The 18,894-nt window shown below is 49.7% G+C and overlaps 1 protein-coding gene across 1 annotated transcript in view; it reads right to left on the bottom strand.

Annotated features, from left to right (window-relative positions):
- LOC147115709 (UDP-GlcNAc:betaGal beta-1,3-N-acetylglucosaminyltransferase 7-like) overlaps positions 1-18,894 on the bottom strand; it is a 36,116-nt gene that overhangs the window by 9,869 nt on the left and 7,353 nt on the right. Inside the window, 1 exon segment of the mRNA XM_085990189.1 lies at positions 12,917-13,011. The gene's annotated coding sequence lies outside the window, so the exon portion shown is untranslated.

An 18,894-nucleotide genomic window follows, 5' to 3' on the forward strand; every position in this document is an offset into this window, starting at 1 on the left:
TTTCTGCCCGCCAAAATTAATACAAAGACAGGACTATGATTTGGCGGGAGATAAGACTGTCCCAAAAGAGTATAACTATGGATTGAAAGTCCATCTAAAAAACTTCGGACTCCGGGTTACTTGAACAACTTCTTCACTGCCACGGCTTTCTTGTTGGGCGACTTCAGGCTTCCATTTTCTTCAAGAACTTTCTTCTACGAGGAACGAACGAAGGGCGGACGGTGCCCGGATCGGCGCCTCTTCCACTTCGGCAGATCGATGAAAACGTTTTCGTCTTTTTAAAGACGGACGGTTTCGGTAAAAGGACAACGTGGTCGGTGTTCAGCCAAACAAGGCTCGGCCACGACGAGAAGACGACGAGGGTGGCCCGGGTACTGGGGTCGGGAGATCATCGACGACCCAGGCCGACGGAGAAGAAACCCTCTGGAGAACCGGCGATCGATGCCACAAGATTCTCCCAAGTGCATAGCCTGCATCTGGGTCTGCTCCATGAACCCAAATTGACTTGGTGGATCTCAACCTTAACGAGCGCTCATCGAGGCTGGGTCTACCCCACCGCCTCGAGGGAGGAGAGAATATCGACTGCGCCAGAAGTTTCCAAATCCACGTGACGACGGAAAGCGGTGCCAAAAAGGCTGCGAACCCCCCTTTCTCGCGATTTCGAGAGTGGTGAGCATGATCCCAAGTTCCCCAGGTCGAAACTTAGTTTAGGTATAGGGGAGGGAGTTAAGGGAAATCGTAATGTGTTTCCCCTTTTTCGATGTGCCGTGTGTTCCCCATTTCCATAGAGTCAAGTTCATAAATTTGTGCATGATTGTAGTAACTTTAATCTGTGCCTATGATATGTATTTTGTAATGCTTCAAACTGTTTAAAAATAAAAGCATCCATTTCGTGCTATTCAACCTGGTCTATTGAGTTTTTTCTCTGCACTACTGTTCTCTGCACCTAAGTCCAAGGTCTAGAACCGTAGGGGGGAGTGGGTCGAACCACTCAAGGGTAATTATTGCACGAAGCCTGGCAGGAGACCAGAAAGAGCAAGAGAAACCCCCTACAGAAATGGCGACCGCGGCAGGACCTTGGCAGCAGGAAAGTAGTGTGTTAGATCAAGATCTGAATAGACGAAATGTGATGGATGAAAGAATAGCAGATTATGTTTTCGGAAAAGTCAACCTCACAAAACAATGGATATCTGATCTACTAAGGGATAGGCGCCCGCTAGACGCAGCCATCAAGTGGACAGCGGGTAGAGAGCATAAGAAATCTGTAGAAAAGGCGGTCTGGCTGATGTGCTACAAGAAGCAAGTCCAGCTTTTGGACCAGGTAGTTGCAGCACAGACAGTCCAGATCAACGGCTTGCTTAAAGGCGTGGAGGAAAAGGTTGCGGGAGGTCAAAAACTGATTGAATCGCTTGACGCGCTGAACCAGGAACGCCGCTCTGTAATTCGCTGCCACGAAACCCGGGTAGAATATTTAAAATGTCAGGTCGTGGAGGCCAAGGCCAGTGAAGGTAGAATGAGAGAGAGGTGTTCCCGTCTAGCCAAACAAGTAGATGCCCAAGAGGAAAAGCTCCTGGGAACCAGGGCAGCATATAAAATGGCCATGGAGGATAGATCTGAGAACACCGACCACAGCACTTGCCGCCGGGAGCTAGAGGACCTGAGAAAGGCCCTAGCGAAGGCAAACGGGTTGGTGTGTCTCATAAATCCACCAGCGAGTCAGCTGTTGCTAGCCAAGGAATCCAAAAGACCGATTCCACAAGAGGCAGTTGGGGTACCAACCCCCGAACCTTCTGCGCCTCCTGCCTATGAGGAGTCTTGGACTCCGGGACAGGAGACGGAGACGGTAGAGGAAAAGAGCCCTGAGGTAGAGCAACCCCAGACAGTAGAGTCGGGGTCGGCGCCAGTGTGTCCAACGAGACACCGGAGGATCGGTCCAAATGAAGAAAATGGCGATGACGGACCCCTTGAGAGTCAGATCATAATGCCTCATAGCGCACGACAGCTAAGAGAGATGATAAGTCACATCCCAAAACTCTCCGAGTCAGGAGATCCCTCCGTGCATTTCAGGGACGTGGAGCAGACCGCAGCAGTCAATGACTGCGACGGGGTTGAACAGTCTAAAATGCTGCTGTTCTCCCTGGACAGTTCGCTCCTCCAGTGTCTCCCTGACGAGAGCAAGAGAGGGCACAGGGACTATGAGTTGCTACGGGATGAGATTCTGGAGATCATGGGAGGGGGACGGAACTCCGTTCCTCCGTTTAGAAAAGACAGTGCAGCTAGAGGGAGAACCCCCACGGGTTTTCGCCGACAGGTTGTGGCCAGTGTATCGGCGCAGCTGCCCGGGCGGGCCGGCCCGGGCCGGGCTGGATGGCGAACAAAGGGCTCACTGGCTTCGGTGCCTGGTAGCAGGTTGCCTGCCAGTAGTGAAGGAACAGGCCAAAGCATGGTTTGACCCCACTAACGCCCGCTCCACGGAGGAAGTAGTACTAGATCAGCTCACGATCAGTTATAGAAACAACAAGGGCAAGAAAACGCCTGTTGTGAAAGGAAAGGTGCATGAGGTGAGACCCGCAGCCTCTGCTAAAAAGGGAATGGCGTCAAGAGGGAAATCGCCATCCCCAAGCAAATAGCAGTTGTTACGGGTGTGGGAAGGAGGGTCATTGGCGCAAGGACTGTAGGAATCCTTGGAAGGATAAGAGGGAGAGAGAGTTCGCCGCAGCCCAAGATCGAGCCCAAGCCCGAGTCGCCAATGGCCCGAGAGTTTCCCCAACACCAGCACAACCACAAGTGCAGGCCGCTGCCCCAACACCAGTCCAGAACCCAACCGTAGCTTTTGCCCCGAATGAAGGGGGTGGTGCGGTTGTGGACCCCGCTGCGATCGAGTCAGTCTTGGAGACTATGCGGTCTCTGATGACCTGGCAGGGGAAGGTAGCGGTTGCTAACAGCCCTATCGCCCCCGAGACCCCAGCCGAAACACCTAAATGACTGACGCCTGCGCAGCCCATCTACTTGTGTCCGCTCCGCTATGACGCTTGGAGAAGACCTGTGGTGGAGATGGAGGTGGAGAAACAAAGGGGTAGTTACCTGTTGGATACGGGAGCTTCGTGTACCTTGATCCACACGGACAAACCTTTTGCCTCACCTCTGTCCGCCCAGGCTCCATATTTAGTAGCGGGTTTCACGGGTAGAGCACAGGCTGGCGCGCACTCCCTCCCGCTCTCCATTCAGTTGGGAGCGCTCCACACCACATGGACGTGCATCCTATTGAAGTGGAAAGAGGGGGGGGGGGAAAAGGCATCCTCGGGGCTGATTTCTTGGTGGAACACGGGATCCTCGTGGACCTGAGAAATCACTGTCTCTGGGGAGCCGAGGGCGGTTTAGGTAAGGTAGTCGTAATCCCGGGGAAGGAAGAAAAGGGGGCCCTGTGCACTATGAAGCCATCAGGAGGTTACGATCTCGAGCTCATGATAACAAACGTCCCAACGGACTTGCAGGCGCGTGTGTCAGAAAATCTGACCGCGTTCGCCACCCACAAGCACGACTGCGGGAGAGTCACTGGGTTCGAAGTCAGCGTAGACGGGGACCCCATGATCCGACCCCAAAAGCAGTATAATTTCCCCAAGGAGGCAGAACCCGACATGGAGACAGCAATATCTTCATTGGTACAGCAGGGCGTATTGAGGACGATAGCCACCCACGTGAACTCCCCATTATGGCCGGTAAAGAAACCGGACAATTCGTGGAGAGCCACGGTGGGCTATAGAGTCCTCAATAGTAATATCCCAGCCTGCGCGCCCACGGTAGCAGCAATTGCAGACTTAATAGGGAGTATTCCAGCATCGGCGACCACATTCACGGTGCTGGACATCTCGAACGGTTTTTGGTCCATTCCGCTGCGGCGGGAGGACCAGTACAAGTTTGCCTTTACTTTCAAAGGGCAACAGTACACCTGGAACTGCTTACCACAGGGTTTTCACAACAGCCCCAGCATTTTCCATCAGTGTATGGCGGGGAGTTTGAAAGAGTTCAGCCAGCCCAACCAGATAGTGCAGTATGTGGACGACTTACTCCTGTTCACAGATACAAGGGAGCAGCACGGCCCACTGTTAGCCGAATTGTTGGAACTGTTAGAAAGGAAGGGTTTCAAAGTAAACCCAAAGAAAGCGCAGATCGGCCAGCAGGAAGTTAAATTCCTGGGTCTGGCCATCCGCGCTGGGGAAAGAGCCATAGATAAGGCCAGACGGGAATCTATACAAGATCTGCCGATTCCCAACACAGTAACGGGTGTAAGGTCCTTTTTGGGATTGACCGGGTACTGCAGAGATTTCATCGAGGACTATGCTGCCACAGCGGCCCCGCTACTTCGACTCTTACACAAGGGAGTCGAGTGGTCTTGGGACGAGGGGTGCCAGGCAGCATTCGAGAAGTTGAAAAGAGATCTGCAGACCGCGCCAGCCCTAGGGGCCATAGATGGGGGAGAGGAGTTCTTTCTGGAGGTAGCCGCTAGTGGGGACAGCCTGAGCGCAGTACTGCTCCAAGAGCGGCACGGCAAGCTAAGACCAGTAGTTTATTCCTCCAGGGTGCTCACGGATGTGGAGAGGAGTTTCTCCAATTGCGAACGGCATCTCCTGGCCACGCATTGGGCTGTGAACAGATCAGTGATCTTCACAGGGACCTCTCCCATTACGCTCCTCACCCATCACACCCCCACGAAGATGCTTCTGGATGGGAGGATTAAGGATGGGACCGTAAGCAGCGCTCGGATTGCACGCTGGACCCTCCTCCTTTCCCAGATGGATCTCAAAGTTAAAGGCCTCTGCGCGCCAAGGCTCGCAGCCAATATGGCATATCCCGGGACAGCCCATCAATGTTCCGTAGAAGGGGTATGGGAAGTTAACATAGGTTTACGGGCCGGGATACATCCCACGGGCCGCGAGATCTACGTAGACGGTTCTAGCACTGTAGCTGACGGCAAGCGACTCACAGGGTGTGGAGTTTATGACCCTGCGGCAAACATTGCCCTGGCAATTAAGCTCCCCAGCACTATGAGCGCGCAGCAGGCTGAACTGTCCGCGGTGGCGTACGTGGTTACCCACCCCGAGATTTTCCCAACCCCATACACGATTTGCTCAGACAGCATGTTCACGTGCAATTCGTGTACGGAGTACCTCGCCATCTGGTCCCGACGCGGGTACACCTCCGCGGACGGGCGGCCTTTAACAGTTAAGCCCTTGCTGGAGAAGATCCTAGCAGCTGTGGGGGAGAAAGGAGAGGTGTTCATCCATAAGGTGAAGGCTCACTCCATTACAGAACCCCGCAGTCAGGGCAACCAGCAGGCGGATGCGCTAGCCAGGGAGGGTGCCCGCAGCGGCATTCTCTGGGACCCATACGAACCCGGACCCGTGGCGGCGATCCAAGGCAGGGAGGGAATTCCCGGGAACACAGGGGTGACACCGCCCCCAGACCTAAAGACCGTCCAAACCCTGGATCCCGCCCTAAAAGCAGTCCTAAAAGCCATCACAGAGGGCAAACAGGTAGAAGGTCCGTACAGTACGGCAGCCCTCACAGTCAAGGAAGGTATGCTGTTCCGAAAGGAGCAGTGGGTTGTGCCGCAGCAGCACCGAAGGGAATTCCTGCAATTGGCCCACGAGGGTCCAGGAGCGGGACACCCCGGACCTGAGGTCACCTGGCAACGGGTGGAACAGGCGGGATGGTGGCCGGGACTTCGGGACGATGTCCGCGAGTTCTGCGCAAGCTGTCTTGTGTGTGCTGCTAACAACCCAGACCCCCACAAAAGGAAGGTGCCCATGGGGCACATCAGGAGGGTAGAGGGACCATGGCAGTCGATTCAGGTCGACTACATAGGGCCCCTGCCCGCCGCCCAGGGAGGCTATAAGTACTGCCTTGTCCTGGTAGATGTGTTCACCAAATGGGTAGAAGCCTTCCCGTGCAGAACAGCTACGGCACTGGGTACTGCTAAGATCTTGATTCGGGAAGTGTTCTCACGGTGGGGACTCCCCCGTTTTGTAGAGTCCGACCAAGGGAGTCAGTTCACCGGTCAAGTAATGCAGAACGCCCTCAGGCTCTTGGGCATTGAGGGAAAGTGGCATGTAGCATACAATCCCCAGTCATCCGGGATTGTTGAGCGTATGAATCGGACCCTCAAGGAAAAGCTGAGGAAAGAGACAATGGGCTCGCCCCAGAAATGGGCGGAGGTCCTGCCTTTAGTCCTCATGGGGATCCGAGCCAGCCAGTCCAAAAGCACGGGGTATTCCCCGCACGAGTTAATGACTGGAAGGATCATGCGAACACCCACCCATGTGCTAGCCCCGGTGCTCACTGAGGGCCAGCTCCGAGAGGTGAAACGGGACAAATTCGCCCAAACCCTCTTGGAGCGCCTGAGACAGATTTATGGGCAGGCGGCTGGGAACATGGGAAGACAGCACCAGGGAAATAAACTGTTGTTGGAACCTCGGAAACAACAAGAGTGGGTAGTCGGGGACCAGGTCATGGTCCGAAACTACGCCAGGGTAGGGAGTTTTGAACCACTGTACATGGGGCCATACAACATTGTAGACAAAGCCAGCCCCATGGTTTATGCAGTGAAGACGCCCCGACGTACCAAATGGTTTCACATCAACCAGTGTAAACTGTTTAAACCGGGTACACCAGGGCCACCAAAGGGGACCAGGTCTGAGAACAAAGATCCTCAGCCTGTAACAGAGTCACAGACCACACAGGCTGGAGCAGTAGCCTGCGTGAAGGGAGAGGCCATCCCATTGGAGTGGGAGGTCTCATCTTTTGAATGGGATTTAGGCAGGGGAGAGCCCGAACAGCTCAACCTCGCTTTAGACCCAATCACGGAGGAGGAAGAGTCAGAGGACGGCAGTCCCGCCCTCGACTCAAGCTTGGGGGAGGTAGGGAGTGGGGGTGAAGACTCGTTACCTGTAGGGACAGGTGAGGTGGAGTCGGAAGCCACAGATCCCGACCCCGGGGGGGCGGAGCCTGAGGAAGGGGAGCTGGAGCCGGCAGCTGTGGAGGAACCACAGGCTGTGACGGTAACAGTCACGACCCCAGGTCCATCGGCCCCGGGAGCCCAACCCAAAGCAGCCCCTCGTAGGTCAGCTCGAGCGCCCCAGCCCAGAAAATTTTGGCCAGATTCTCCCCATCCTCCCCAACCACGGTTTAAAGCAGCCCCAGGAAGACATGATCCCCGTTCAGCAGCGACAGGCTGCGGGGGATCAAGGCCAAAGATCAATGCAGCCCCACCGCAGGGTGTGGCACACGACAGACCTCACAGGGATTCGGAAAGCCGCCCCACGGAGGGCGGCGCTGTACATAAGTTAAGATAGGTAATTATGGTCATAGTTTAAGGAATGTAAAGTATATGGTGTTAAGAGTACAATTTTGAAGTCTGCCCGGTATGTGTGTTTGTTAGGGAGCGGGGTCCAGGAACCCGCGCGTCCAATTAATTTAGGCCAGCACCTATCGGGAGCCCGGCTACATCATTTTGTTGGTTACAGAAACCTGGGATACGATGGAAAGGATTGTCGTCGCGTTCATGGCGATCGGGTGCGGGTGGGCCTACCGAGGCCGCACCAAGGACGTCATCATTTTCGGGTGCTCCGGGGACACGGCCCCCATCGCAACGGATGGGACGGGGGAGCGAGAGGTAGAGGAAACCGCCACCTACTTCCACCAAGGGAGATGGCCAGGTTGGCTGGGAACGAATTCTACGGAATATTCCAGCAATTTCGGTTTTGCCTACCAAGAGACTTCATTAACGTGCCCTCGAGTGAGGATCCTAGCGCCCAGAGTCAGCGTCACCGTGGGAAAGAGGATTTGTCTGGTGTGCAATGGGAACGTACCACCAAGGCGATGGTGGTGGCTACGAAAGCTGGGAAAGGACATGAGAAACTCTACGGTCGAGTGGGAGCGACTGGGTAATAATACCCATCGGACTATTACGGGAACTCACGGACAATTACGTGTGTGTTGGGACAAATGGTGGGAACCGGATGAGGGAATATATGTCTGTATGTGGGGTTCGAGACGCGTCTGCCCCAAGGGCGTGTCCATCTTCTTCCAGAGGCAGTGGCAGGATGAAGGGAAGGGGATGAGATGGGATGTTAGCACTCGAGCGTGCGGAGCCCCATACTCCCCTATTCCGGTGAACGCCACTGAACTCATCACCCGCCCACGCAAGCCCCTGCCCACGCTTCCGGTAGCACTAGCCCAGAAAGGAGGGTGCCCAACCACCACCAGGGGACCCGGAAACGGTTTAGTATTGGTACCCACCGGTCAGGTGCTGTACCAAGGGGTACACTACGCGGTGGCCTCAGTGATTTTAAATCTCACTGAGGTAAGATTGCCGGAGTGGTGTCCCAAAGAAACGGAACAATTATACCAGGTCCTGTTAACCAGTATGTTTAGACAATTTTACAAATTTGATTTTGCCGACATCGACAGAGACAAATTATACACCACACCGCCAGAAGTTTTGGATCGAGTCGGGAGGCAAAGAAGGGGTACTGTAAATGACATATTCACTGCTTTTAATACCGGGACATCTGTTGTCAACGCTCTAGATAACGTGGAACTGCAGACACAGATCAACGGTTTAAAAGCCCAGTTAAGGAACATATTGACAGACGAAAACAAGGTCGTGGGTTCTGAGTTGCATGAGGACCAGGCCATGACACTACACTTTAAGGACATAATTGCTGAGCTGGAGAAACACGCGAGAACGGTAAATGCACTCATTAAGGAGGATCGGAATGCGTCCGATCAAGCTGCGCAAAACGAGGCCTGTGTGCTGTACGGGGCGTGGTTATTGGGCGAGGGCCGCAGTAATCTTGAGGATTTAAAACAGGGTTTGGTCCCGTCCTGGATCAGCAACAAGCACTTGCAAGCGCTCCACCCTTTTGAGAATGCATTAAGCCCGTGCCAGCTCAGACTAGCCGCAGAAGCATACCCAGTTCCAGTGGACTGCGGACATTCGAATCACACTATTATGGGAATAGTAGTAAGAATGCCGGTGTTGGGTCCCGCAGCAAAGCCCGCCCCGGTATACAGAGTAGAGAACATTGGAGTCATTCAGGGGGGCGCACACATTCGTTACGCAGTGGTCCCGCCTTACGTCATCAGATGGGAGCGTACGATGACAGGCACCGACCTCTCGGGATGTCGGAGCCGGGGAGCACACATCATCCTGTGTCCCCAGCACTTGAATGCCTTTTTGAAACCACAGTGCGGGTTCAGAACCGCTAGCGCGAAGCCGGTGAATTGCACCATGGAGGCAATGGCAGAGGACCATGTGCCCCCACAGGTAGCATATATCGGGGGTGGGACATACTGCGTCACCACTGCAGCGCCTCAGTACCGATATGGACAACACGAGTGGTGTTCGGTCGGTGATAGCAGTTTCTGTTTCAAACCCAGGGCCGAGGTTCAAGTGGCACAACAACGAATTGTTCCCATTCCTGCGCCCTCCACTGTACACATCACTATCAAAGAGAATTTCACAGACTTACAACGATTTGTCGCGCATTTTGGTTATGTCATTCCCCCTCTTCCCGAACACCTCACCAAGGTTTTAAAAGCCGTTATAGTTTCGCAGAAACATTTCTATACACTGGAGCAGAAGACTTTAGAGATAGGAAAAGACATATTGGATATAACCATCCCACCATGGTGGGACTTGTTCACCAACATAGAGGTCCCCGCCTGGATTAGAATAGCATCCCATATCCTAGTAGTATGTCAGGTTTTGATTGTGATATTTTTGCTCTTCGTGCATTGCAAAAGAGGCAAACGCCTCCAGAGGCACGAGAACACAGGAGAATGGAGAGAACGCTATGTGCAGATGGGGGAAGCAGATACCCCACTCTAAGCTGCTAGTATAAGATTAAGCGTCCCTCCATTTAAAAAAAAAAAAAAAAATTTTTTTGTTGATTGTTTTGGGTTATAAGGAAATAAGTATTGTCATGTTATTAGTTGTTCTTAAGTTTTTTTGGATTAATAAAAGATGCATGCAGATGGCGCAAAAGGGTATCAACCCCTGCCCATCTGACAGGTGAAGGTGTTATAGTTTAAGATTTGCTGTCTATGATTCCAAATGTGCATGAGGTAATTTTCATTTTTCTCCGGAAATGGGAACTGCATGTGTCGTGAGGGGCATAGATAGTTAAGTGCCAGGAATGTTTGGATGTGGGGAATCAGGGAAAATTTGCTCATCAAGGATTATTGATACTTTAAGCAAGCTATCAGTATCACAGGGGGGCCTGTAAGATTCGCAATTTCAGCAAAAATCACGCAAGAAAACTGGATAAAATTAAGACTGTTTATTGACCAAAGTAAGCTTGCACAGAAAAACCTTTGATAAAAGGGCATACAAAATGGCCGCCAGGCCCCGTGATCAGTTTATGAACCATTTTATTTCTGTTACTGCAAGCCAGACAGGCTTGTGGATTGAAGACAGTGAGCCCACGAAAGCCAATCTCTGGGAACCGAAACTCAGAGCAACAGCATACATATTCAATGGATTATAAGTACAGGATGGGGCCCATCAAGATATGGGCGGACAATGTAAAAACACTTATACCTATTTATCGTACAAAGGAAAAACCGTTTAGCAGCCATCAAGGAAAATGTCCGGACCGATCAATATGCGAACCGAGCCACGGTGACAATGCAAAAGACATTGAAAGACATTATCGGCCAGGAAGGCCAGTTTAAGTTATCACCGGCTCCGTTACAAGACAAAGCGCCCCTGCAGAGATTTCTGCCCGCCAAAATTAATACAAAGACAGGACTATGATTTGGCGGGAGATAAGACTGTCCCAAAAGAGTATAACTATGGATTGAAAGTCCATCTAAAAAACTTCGGACTCCGGGTTACTTGAACAACTTCTTCTTCACTGCCACGGCTTTCTTGTTGGGCGACTTCAGGCTTCCATTTTCTTCAAGAACTTTCTTCTACGAGGAACGAACGAAGGGCGGACGGTGCCCGGATCGGCGCCTCTTCCACTTCGGCAGATCGATGAAAACGTTTTCGTCTTTTTAAAGACGGACGGTTTCGGTAAAAGGACAACGTGGTCGGTGTTCAGCCAAACAAGGCTCGGCCACGACGAGAAGACGACGAGGGTGGCCCGGGTACTGGGGTCGGGAGATCATCGACGACCCAGGCCGACGGAGAAGAAACCCTCTGGAGAACCGGCGATCGATGCCACAAGATTCTCCCAAGTGCATAGCCTGCATCTGGGTCTGCTCCATGAACCCAAATTGACTTGGTGGATCTCAACCTTAACGAGCGCTCATCGAGGCTGGGTCTACCCCACCGCCTCGAGGGAGGAGAGAATATCGACTGCGCCAGAAGTTTCCAAATCCACGTGACGACGGAAAGCGGTGCCAAAAAGGCTGCGAACCCCCCTTTCTCGCGATTTCGAGAGTGGTGAGCATGATCCCAAGTTCCCCAGGTCGAAACTTAGTTTAGGTATAGGGGAGGGAGTTAAGGGAAATCGTAATGTGTTTCCCCTTTTTCGATGTGCCGTGTGTTCCCCATTTCCATAGAGTCAAGTTCATAAATTTGTGCATGATTGTAGTAACTTTAATCTGTGCCTATGATATGTATTTTGTAATGCTTCAAACTGTTTAAAAATAAAAGCATCCATTTCGTGCTATTCAACCTGGTCTATTGAGTTTTTTCTCTGCACTACTGTTCTCTGCACCTAAGTCCAAGGTCTAGAACCGTAGGGGGGAGTGGGTCGAACCACTCAAGGGTAATTATTGCACGAAGCCTGGCAGGAGACCAGAAAGAGCAAGAGAAACCCCCTACAGAAACTGACAATCAGCAAAGCCAGGCCCTTTGTCCTTGAATACAATCCAACAGCTTCGTGGTCACTCCTGCTGATAGCCATTTTATTTCCAGATATTAAAAAAAACTTGATCCAAATTCTCAAACTGCCATAGTGGGATTTAAACTCACGGTTCAGGCTTGCAGACTACTAGTCCAGTAACATAACTATTATGGTACTGTACCCATCTGCTCTTCCACTAATCCTATAACTGCTGTTTGTCTAGGGAGAGAATCTTCTCTGGTGCCACGCTTCCTGTTTTACATTTCAGTCAGTTGTAGGGTTGCCAACTCTAGTGGGACTTTTCCTGGAGGTTTGTTCATGCGATGTTTGCCCGCAGTTTGCAAATATGTTACAGGAAACTTTGGTTTATCCGGAGGTTGTATTTCCGGAAACCTCGATCTAACGGCAGAAATCAGCAGCCGTTTTGGTTAGGTTTTTTTTCTTCTCCTAGCATTTTTTTTTTTTTGTTTTTAAAAAAAAGTCAGGCTCTGGAAAGCATCTCTGTAGCTTAGCAACAGCTTCAGAGACGCTTCCAAGAGCCGAGTGTTTACAAGCTGTTGCTAAGTAACAGTGTTTGTTGTCAGATATGGAGATGAAAACCTCCGTATCCTTCAACATTAGCGCTAGTCTATCCGGAAGTTTTGATAGATCGGCAGCAGCTCGGTCCCGTCGGTGCCGGATATCGCGAAGTTTCCTGTATTGCACTGAGCAGCTTGTCTGTTACTGCCCGGCTTGCCCTGCTCGCTGAGCACGTGTGGACAGCTCTTATTGGACTTACTTCCTACTCCAGGGTTCTGGGACTGTTTACGTGGTTCACAAACCTTTCAGAACAAATGCAGACTAATGCAAAGAAATTGCACAGGAGGCTTCAGCCTGACCCCATGACAGGACCTTAGCTTGAGCTGTGGAGGAGAAAAAATTCAAACTGATGGAGCACGCAAAACAGCCCTTTAAACACCAGCACCAACAACTGAACCTCTATAGCAAATACTAAATCAGCAGTTTATGTTATATCGACACCTCTCTAAACAATCCTTAAATACAATGATGAAACAAACCTCAAAATCCAGCTTCTTGATGCTCAGATAAGCAAGTTAATAAGTACCAGACGGTCTGGAACCTGCTCATTCCCACGTCCCACTGTGAAATCCACCTTTCAGAAAGAGGGGAAAAAAAGCCAATTAAAATATAAACTCAGGGATGTTGCCAAGCCATTCTAACTAATCATAACCCAATAACAAAAACTTTACTGTCTTCGAGGAAGGGGCAGGGAGAGTTTGTTTTTTCTGTCTTGTTGGGTAGTGTAGAATTTTTCCAGCCAACGGGATAATAAGTTAGAGGTTATTTCAAAGCTTCACTGCAATGGTATGAACTTTCCAACCGCATTTCCTCCCAGGCTGCTCGCAGCAGTGCCCAGGAGATTCATCTTCGAATCTGGGAGACACCCGGCAATGCGAGAGGATTAGAAAGTACAACCCTGATCAGGTGCCAGTTTCACTGTACAAAATGGAGGTGTGGCCTAGAGAAATCCAAGGAGAGATGGCACGAGAACTTATTTTAATCGTGGCAATGTCTGAAAGGTTTGAGGAAGACGACTTTTAGGAAAAATGGGGCCTGATTTTAGCAGCACTTTCTCTGAACAGAGTGGTGAGAATTTTACTTCAGCAGTGGAATCTCAAAATAAATGATATTCTGTATGAGAAAGCCCATCAGTTTACTAGTATGTGCAAATGTGGAATACCAATTACCTGCATTTACCTTACAGGACTGGTTGCATTAACCCACAAATAAATGGTTCCAACAACAATTACAGAATAGGAAGGTGCCCCTTTACTTCATAGTTATGAATTCTTCAAGGAATTTATTTGATATCTATCACTGCCTATTATTAAAGAAGGAGGCCTTTCAAAAATTGTTACAAAGAATGATGTATTTCTGAGACTATGATGCCATCGGATCCAGCTAGGTAGGGTGCAGCCAACAGAGGAAGAACAGAGTCAATCATCAGATGCACTCTGTAGTGTATGTGCCTTTAAGAGCCCCAGGTGTACTGTAATGCCGGTAATGGCCACTCGGGCTATATAAGCCTGTATATTGTGTTGTATCAGTTAGTTCCCCTCCAGACTTTGTTTAGTAAACACCTATGAAACCAACTCCTGTCTTCAGTGTCTCTATCAACACACAGAGGCGATGAATTGGAAACAGACTTACCTGCAATTCGGCAGCACCTCAAGGACATCGATTCCTCTGGCATCCAAAGTTGAAAAGAAATCAAGAAAAAGAAAAAGCTGTGGTTTCACCAGCTAGCCAAGCTGGTGGCAGGTACTGCAATAATCCTTCCTGGGCGTCTGGCTGGGGCTCCTGCGGCTGGCTCTGCAGCTAGGCCAAGCAGCAAAAGCGGAGGCAAGCAGTAACAGACGGGGAGGGAGCACTCGGGAGACGGCTGGCGCTGCAAGCAGGTCGGCGTTCAGACCTAGAGAGAGTCCGGCGGGAACGAGTCTCCAACTGTAAATAAATAAAAGAACGGAAACCGCGGGAAACAGCGTTGTCATCGGCAGCAGCGGCGGGGAAGCGCGGGAAGCACCATATCTTTTCTGCAGAAAAGATAGAAAAGCGCGGGAAGCGCCATTTTTTTTTTTCCCTAAGATGCCTAAGTCTGGCAATATTGATGCTTTTGATAACAAGATAGAGGATTGGACCACATATGTGGAAAGAGTGGAGGTATATTGCACCGCAAATGGAATAGAAGATTGAAAAAAAAAGCTTCAGTACTTCTAAATCTAATGGGCGCAAAGACATACAAGCTGTTATGAAACTTAATCACTCCAGCCGAACCGATGGACAAGAATTTTAAGGAGATTGTTGATACCCTACACTGCCAATTCGGGGCAGGACTGGCAGATTCTCTACGAGACGAATTCGTCTGCGGTCTCCTAAGTGAAGGAACACAAAAAAGGCTACTTTCTGAGAAAGATTTGACACTGGACAAGGCTTTCAGTGCAAGAGGAGCTGCAGAGATACAGCAAAAGCCACAGGACTTCGGCACCATGAAATGACACGGGGTTTCGAGAGATGTTATCGCTGCGGCAGATCCAACCATGACCAGAGGGACTGCTGGTTCAAGGACAAAGCATGCAGGCAATGTGGAAAGATGGGACACATTACACGTGTATGCCGATCTGGAAACAAAAAATCCACTAACTGAAAAAAAATCAATAAGGAAAAGCACAGAAAGGTACAAATGATGACAGACAGTAGCTCCGAAGACCAGAAGAGCGATAGCGACTCCGGAAACAAGAAACTAAGCTCTCTCAAATTACATAATGTAATTGCCAAAGAAGATTACCAGACCATTTGGGTTATCCTCACAATAGCAGGGTCCCCAGTTAAAATGGAGCTAGATACAGGATCAGCTCTGACCGTCATAAATCGACGGGATTACGAGCGGCTATTTCTGCATATACCTTTAAAAGACACATCCATTATCTTGAAAACATATACGGGGCAGAAAGTATACCCCAAAGGAAAAATAAGGGTGCCTGTTGTATACAACGGCAAGGAAATACAGAAGTTGTATTTATACGTTCTACAAGATGGTGGTCCACCGCTGTTGGGACTTGAATGGATCAGGAAAATACATTTAGACTGGCACTCCATTCAGGCACTGACGGTGACCAGTAAGGAAAAAAATGATGATGACATCATAGCTGAACGATTAAAAGACATCTTGGCCAACGCCAAGGAAGTGTTTCAAGAGAAACTAGGAACCTTGAAAGGCATCACCACCTCAATAAAAGTGGAAGATGCAGCAATTCCCAAGTTTTTTTAAGGCAAGACCGGTGCCATACGCAATTCGTCCAGCAGTCGAGGCAGAGCTGGAGAATTTGGAAAAGGCAGGCGTATTATCCAAAATAGATTGGAGCGAGTGGGCAACACCCATCGTTCCAGTCATGAAGAAAGCATTGAATAATGATAAATCTGAAGAACAGAGAAAAATTCGCATCTGTGGAGACTTCAAGGTGACTGTAAACCCGGTCCTTCACACGGTACAGTATCCTCTTCCGAGGATAGAAGATATTTTCGCCTCACTATCCGGAGGGAAACGTTTCACCAAAATTGACTTGGCACAGGCATATCTACAGATGGAGGTTGAAGAGGCCTCTAAAAAATCTCACGATAAATACACACAAAGGTCTGTACCAGTACAATTGACTGGTTTTCGGAGTAGCATCTGCTCCAGCTATCTGGCAAAGAGCTATGGAGCAAGTCCTCCAAGGGATTCCGGGGACTCAATGCTACCTAGATGACATCCTTGTAACAGGAGAAAATGACAACGAGCACCTTGCCAATTTGGAGCAGGTGCTCACTAGGCTGAGAGAACGGGGCCTACGAGCAAATCGCCCCAAGTGCGAATTTTTCCAAAATCAAATATCATATTGTGGCCACATAATTAATAAGGAAGGGTTGCATAAGTCACCTGAAAAAATTGAAGCGGTCATAAAAGCCCCAGCACCTGAAAATGTTTCACAATTAAGGTCGTTCCTGGGATTAATAAATTACTATCAAATTTTTACCGAACTTATCAACTCTTCTACACCCTCTTAATGAACTACAAACAGGAGTAATTTGGAAATGGAGTGATATGCCTATCAATTAGTCCAATAAAAGGCGACGAGTTAAGAACGTAACTGAAGGTTTTTATTGGCTAAATAACAGAGCCCACCCTCGTGGGTGATCCGATCCAACAGGGAGGAATACTAGCCAGTCAGCTACCTTTATACCTGGGCAGGTAATGGGCGGAGTCGGAGGTGGTCAGCCCAGGTATAACAGTGCGACAAGAGGCGACCTCGTGTAGTGATGTGACAGTGGGAACAGTGAGAACAATATACAGTGATAACTATAACAGTGGTTTACCACATGGAGCAAAGACTGTAAACGTGCCTTCCATAAATGCAAAGACTTAATCACGTCCAAAGAAGTTTTGGCTCATTACAACCCATCACTGCCAATCAGATTGGCATGCGATGCATCCCCTTACAGCATAGGAGCAGTATTATCGCATAAATTCCCTGATGGCTCGGAACGGCCGATAGCTTTTGCGTCACGCTCATTGAACTCAGCTGAGCGTAACTATGCCCAAATCAACAGGGAAGCACTCAGCCTGATATGGGGAGTGAAGAAATTCAACCATTACCTACACGGACAAAAATTTACCTTGTTGACTGACCATCAACCCCTCATCTCCATATTCAACCCTAAAAAGGGTGTTCCCATTATGACAGCGCAAAGGCTACAGAGGTGGTCCCTTTTTCTAGGGGCACACCAATACAACATAGAATACAAAGGATCAAAACAGCATGGGAATGCCGACGGGTTATCGCGCCTACCGTTGCCAACGGTAGAAGAAGCACCTACCGTAGACCCAGTGGAGATTTTCCACTCTACCATAGTCGAATGTCTACCAGTAACAAATTCTGCCATTGAAAGGGAAACTAGAAATGACCCGACTCTCTCACGAGTCTATGATTTAACAGTGAAGGGATGGCCAGCACATGGCGAACCACTGTTGCCAGCATTCTCGCAAAGAGGAGAACAGCTGTCAGTGTGTCGAGGAACCTTGATGTGTGGATCCAGAGTGGTGATTCCACCCAAACTCCAGGATAAAGTTCTAAAGGAGCTTCACGAGGGGCATCTGGGTGGAGTGAAAATGAAGAACCTAGCCAGTGCGTTTGTATGGTGGCCAGGTATCGATGGAGACATCGAAGAAATGACCAAGAGCTGCCTAGGATGCCAGAAGGTCCAAAACGCTCCACCCCAAGCCCCTCTACATCCATGGGAGTGGCCCTCATCTCCCTGGCAAAGGGTACACATCGACTTTGCTGGTCCATTTATGGACTCAATGTTCTTAATCGCGGTGGATGCACACTCCAAGTGGCCGGAGGTAATAAAGATGTCCTCCACCACCACGGAAAAAACCATCACAGTATTAAGGACCATATTCGCCAGGAATGGGCTGCCTGAACAGATCTGTTCTGATAATGGACCGCAATTTGTATCCGAAGAATTCAGGAAGTTCTTAAAAAACAATGGGGTTAAGCACTACACGTCCGCCCCATACCATCCCGCCACCAATGGATTGGCTGAAAGGTTTGTCCAGACCTTCAAGAAGGCCATAAAGGCCATGGGTAATGAAGACATAAAACTTCAGCACAAGGTGGATAACTTCTTGTTCGCATACAGGAATGCAACACATATGGTTACAAACCAAACTCCCGTCATGATGTTCTTCAATAGAAGCCTAAGATGCCGGCTGGATTTGATCAAGCCCAACATCAGAAGGGACGTGGAGAACCGGCAATTTCAAGGCATGAATGAAAGGCCAACTAGAACCTTCCAGATAGGTCAACAAGTTTTGGCCCGGGACTACTGTACCGAGAAATGGCAGCCTGGAACTATCTGCACACGATTAGGACCGCTGATGTATACCGTGGACATCGGAGAAAGCATAATAAGGCGCCATGCTGACCAAATCATAGAGTCATCCGAAAAGGGACAACCTACACCACAACTCTATATGCCTAACGATGAAGTAGAGATACCCATATCTACCTCCGATCCGGTGATACTGGAACCCGATGAACCCGACACTGGCATTCAAGATGAATCAGCCTTGCCAAAAGAACCTACTACACCACCAGAAACTACTACACCACCGAGGCGTTATCCAGACCGAGTCAGGAAGCCTCCAGAGAGACTGACTTATAATTAATTAACTGCAGCAATGTGTAGATTATTTTTCTTGTAACATGTAATTAATAATTACTTAAAATATTATGTACTGGTTGGCTAAAAGGGGAGGAATTGTAGCGTATGTGCCTTTAAGAGCCCCAGGTGTACTGTAATGCCAGTAATGGCCACTCGGGCTATATAAGCCTGTATATTGTGCTGTATCAGTTAGTTCCCCTCCAGACTTTGTTTAGTAAACACCTATGAAACCAACTCCTGTCTTCAGTGTCTCCATCAACACACAGACACA

The sequence above is a fragment of the Somniosus microcephalus genome, chromosome 6 (genome assembly GCF_052327205.1).
Source record: "Somniosus microcephalus isolate GS21.2 chromosome 6, FLI_Smic_1.0, whole genome shotgun sequence".
In the NCBI taxonomy this organism is placed as follows: Eukaryota; Metazoa; Chordata; class Chondrichthyes; order Squaliformes; family Somniosidae; genus Somniosus; species Somniosus microcephalus.